A 5,163-nucleotide genomic window follows, 5' to 3' on the forward strand; every position below is an offset into this window, starting at 1 on the left:
TAGGCTTGGTGCAGATCATATTTTAAGAAGATGCGTGCCTGAATCTGAAGTGGCAGCAATCCTGCAGCATTGCCATCATGCACCATACGGAGGCCATTTTGGAGGCCAAATAACTGCAACCAAGGTCCTACAGTCCGGTTTTTATTGGCCAACCATTTTTAAAGATTCCCACAATTTTGCACAGAGGTGCAACGAATGTCAAATGAGTGGGTCCATTTCTAAAAGAAATGAAATGCCATTAAATGGGATACTTGAAGTTGAATTATTTGATGTATGGGGAATAGACTTTATGGGTTCTTTCCCTCCATCAAATAATTGCCAATATATACTTGTTGCTGTTGACTACGTATCCAAATGGGTGGAAGCTATGGCATGTGTGTCAAATGACACCAAAATTGCGGTTAAGTTCCTCCAAAAACAAATTTTCACATGGTTCGGTACCCCCAGAGCACTAATTAGTGACGAGGGGTACCCACTTTGTGAACAATTTGTTAAAAGGAGTTCTTGAAAAATACAATGTTAACCATAGAATTGCCACGGCTTATCACCCACAAACTAATGGTTTGGCAGAGCTCTCCAATAGAGAAATTAAAAGCATTTTGGAAAAAGTTGTCAAACCTAATAGAAAGAATTTGACATTCAAGTTAGATGATGCTTATGGGCATACAAAACCACTTTCAAAACACCAATTGGTATGTCTCCATACAAGCTAGTCAATGGAAAAGCCTGCCATCTGCCTTTAGAACTTGAGTATAAAGCATATTGGGCAATCAAAGAGCTAAATATGTCTTTGGATGAAGCTGGAAATAAAAGAAAGTTACAACTGTGTGAAATGGAGGAACAAAGACAAATGTCTTATGAGAATGCCAAATTTTATAAAGAAAAGACAAAGAAGTGGCATGATAAAAGAATCCAGTACAGAGAGTTGAAAGAAGGACAAAAAGTCCTCTTGTTTAACTCTAGGTTGAAACTATTCCCAGGAAAGCTCAAGTCTAGGTGGTCTGGACCTTTTGTCATTCATAAAGTTTACTCTTATGGAGCGGTTGACCTGATTAACCCGAGGACAACACTGTGGTTAAAGTGAATGTAGCATTCCTAGAGCATTGCTCTGAGAATTGGGCCACACCTTAGGAAATGAAGGTGTATGTGGACTTTTCAAAGTCCAGGGATGTTTGTACATATATTTCCTTTTTATATCTATGTATTAGGGCAGTTATGTTTTATAAGTTTGTTCTTGCGCAAGTCATTTTCAAAGGAATTGTTAAGAAAATATGATGCTCTGCCAAGGCTGTAGCATTCCTATTCCACATGTGAAGATTGGCAACATCTTTTAAGGATGTCAGGAGAAGTACAAGTGACATCAGCACTGCATCACAACAGTTTTGTCAGCCTTTTTCTCAGAAAATGTCTCCCATGCAGCATGAACCCACTCCATCACATTAATTCTTTTTAACCTCCTGATAACCAATTTGACACTTCCTTAACCGCCAATGCATTTGGAATAGAAAGGAGACTTAATGGAGAGATGACCTTTCATCTTCCCCATAACCACCTTTGTCAATCACCATCGCCGGCTTCCTCATCCATACATCACACGCCGACTTTCTCTTCCAAACATCACCTCTCCATTTTTATGATTTGCCACCAAAAACCACGCTCATATTACCACTCTCACTAAGATAATCGATACCACATCTCAACTCTCACCATTGTTCGAGTATGGCCCGAGTAAAAAGGGGGACTGTTCGCGACCCACCTCCGCTGGTACGGCGAAGCAATCGCCGGCGAGCGTGCACTTCCACTTCGCGATGAACAGGAGAACCAGAAATGATCGACCCAATCGCCAATAGCCCCTCGTCGTCTCCTCCGTCATCGCCATCACCGCCGCGGCCATGGCTGATTCCCCCAAGAGTCGTCGACTCTCCGCCGCATGCAAAACCACCTCCGCCGCCCTCGGCCGACTATCCATCCTCACCTCTGCCATCCCTCGACGCCACGTACGGCTGTCGAGACCTCCATTCCACCACCATCAACATCGCTGGTAATTTCAAGCCCTAAATCGTGTATTAAGGTAAGTGAAATTTCAAGCCCTAACTTGCCTATTGAGGGACTAACTGCATCCGATTCTTATGAGGAAGAAAATTTTGTGCAACCTCATTCACCGTCCATTATTTTGGATTCATCAAGAATATACTTTTTGACATGGTATGATCACCCTTGCACCCACATGCCTGAACCCACTGTTTTGGCCGATTCTGCCCTTTGCCATGTTGAGGTAAAACACTTTGAGTTTGATCACTGTGACACTCATGTTGGGGAAGAATCCATTGATTCCCCACACATTGAAGTTGACTTAGAGGCTGACATAAGGAATATGACACCTATACCAACTAGAAAAAGAAAAGGATTGGGAAGAATTTTTTCTACCAGATCTTAAGCTATGAATAGGCAGCCTCCTAGAAAGAGAACCAAAAGAACCCCACCTTCTGTCCAGTTAAGGCACACAACCTTTGTTCCAAGAAAGTCACCCCGAAAGAATTCTTCAAAGCATGATGAAATAGCCGGTCCTTCTCGGGTGAGAGCTACGTATAAGGTGTTAAAATCTAAACCCATTCCTAGGCCACAACAACCTTTTGATGGGTTTAGTTCTGAAGAAGCACAACAGATGTTTGCAAAGATTAAAAATAAAAAGGTTTTGCCGGACAAGGGGTTTGATTGGAGAAGCATTGAATAGTTCAGTTTTATCCGGGATGTGATCAACATGCAAGGCTGGCAAGTACTGTGTAAGGTAAAAAACTCTTTCAATTTAACTTTGATTAGGGAATTTTATGCGGAAGCTTATGTGTATAACACTACCAAGCTTAAGGGACGGGGTGTTCGGGTAAGTATTTCGGCTAAGGCTATTAACAAGCTTTTAGGCCTTTCACCCCCGACCGAGATTTTGAGATTCTTTCCCAATCGGCTTTGCAAGCCAAGTTTGAAGAAATTGGTAGGGAACTAGGGAATCCTGGGGTAGGTTGGGATGTCCATAGCAATTATATGTTAAGGACTTACAGGGCTTCCAACTTGATACCCGATGCTAATTTGTGGGTGATATTTATTAGACATTCTCTCAACCCGACTACACACGACAGTTCCATTTCGGTTGATAGAATAATTTTGTTATATTGTGTGGTCATGGGTAAATCACTTAATGTGGGGGAGGTAATAGAAAAAGCCATCCTCTATTGTTCAAGGAGGAGACAATGGAAACTGTTTTTCCCGGGCTTGATTAACAAGTTACTTATGCAAGCGGGTGTTCCCCAATACATGGATGACTTGGTGATTAAGGAGTGCGAAGAGAAGTGGACCATCGATATGAAAGTTGTATCAAGATTACGAGAGAGGGGTGAGAGAGGTAGGGAGCTACCTGGGATGACACGGACTGTGGAAGAGCTTATGGCACAAAGCGGTAGTATAATGGACTACCTAATAGAGCAGCAGGCAGAGATGGTGGAGAAGTTAGAAAGCATGCAGACTGGTTTGACTGAGAGGTTAAAGGTTGGTGAAAAGAAGATGAAAAAGAGGTTTATGAGGCTGAAAGAAGATTTGGAGAACGGGGAAGTAGACAAGATCAAAAGGCTGTAGAAAAATTTGAATCGGTACAAGACAGATAACGAGAGATTGAAGGCAGAGATCACAGCCGCGGCTGTCCGGACTGCACAGCCTACTCCTTCGGAGTAGGACAGGTTCTACCACCTTACTTTAGTTTCTATATTTTAATTTTTGAGTCGGGAACAGTTTTTTATAGTTTTTAGTCTTATTTTTATGCATGATCACTCCAGTTGAGGGTTGCTACTCATGAGATCATAGCCCCAATAATTTTATTGATTACTTGTCATTCAATCAAGGTATTTTGTTCTTGCTAGAACTAGCAAAACCATTTTTGGGGAAAAACTTTGATCACACAATCCACATTAGGAAATGAGATAGGCCTTCTTTTCTATAATCATTTTAGCCACTTGCACCCTTCAAACACCGTTTACACCACAAATCTCTAATGAGGACATTGTCATATTCAAGTTTGGGGGAGGAGTTTACATAAGGACAAAAAGTCAATACAAAAGAGCAAAGCTCTAAATTGACTCCTTATCACAAAAGGGTYTGGAAAAACAYAACAAAAGTCCCATAGGGGCTATGTGTTTTAGAAAATGTTATGAAAAAGCACAACAAAAGTCCCATAGGGGCTATGTGCACGCTCCAATCATAAGAGGCCAAAGTGCCCAAAAAAATTGAAAAATTTATATGATGAGTATTAAAGGAAGCTATGAGAGAAAAGAAATGCCAAAGAGAGTAAACCCTATAAGCCTTATTGATCCTAAAATTGTGATTGTGTTTGAGCTTAACAAAGAAAAGGGTAATGCTAGCCTATGGTTTACACAAAAAAAAAACTTGGTTTTTGAGTGACTCATCTTGGATTTACAAAAGGCTATGAACTTCATGTTGGTATAACTCTCATTGGGTGGGCACTTAATGCCTTAGTCATGCTTTTTTTTTTGGATTGAGTCTTTTTGTTTGTCTTTTGGTTGCTATGGGACAAGCAACGGTTTAAGTTTGGGGGTGTGATGTATGTTGAGAATTCAACATATTAAGCACTCGTTTTACGTTTTATTAGTTAAATTAGTTTCCTTTCATTCTCACTTTGAGTCTTTTTTATTAATTTCTTTATACATTTGTTATTATGGAGCTAAACATTGTGGTTGACTTGTTGGTACTCATGGAAGAAGCTAATGGGAAGTTTTTGTTAAAACAGCAGGATACTACAACATTGGTGCAGCGGTGATCTGATACATGCGCAACTTTTTGGAGGACTTAATGATTAAGCCACTGCCATTTTGTACTCATGGAAGACAGCTGTAGAAGCTGACTTTTTGTTTAAAAACCTGTGGTTAAGACTGTTGTTAGGTTATTGTACTTTTTAGTTACTCTAATTTTACTTTGTAACTTGTTTTAGGATGTTTAACCTCCAAGATTTATACTTTTGTCTTTTAGTGCCTCCTTTGGGTATAAAAGAAGGGCTTGAGTTTCATTTTATTCATCCATCCTAACACCATCTAGCTTTAAAATCAACCCTCTCCAAGGGTGATTTTTAGTAATCTTTTGGGAGCAATACAAGTTCTTCAT

This window comes from Cynara cardunculus, assembly GCF_001531365.2.
Source record: "Cynara cardunculus var. scolymus isolate 2C chromosome LG 7, CcrdV1, whole genome shotgun sequence".
Taxonomy (NCBI): Eukaryota; Viridiplantae; Streptophyta; class Magnoliopsida; order Asterales; family Asteraceae; genus Cynara; species Cynara cardunculus.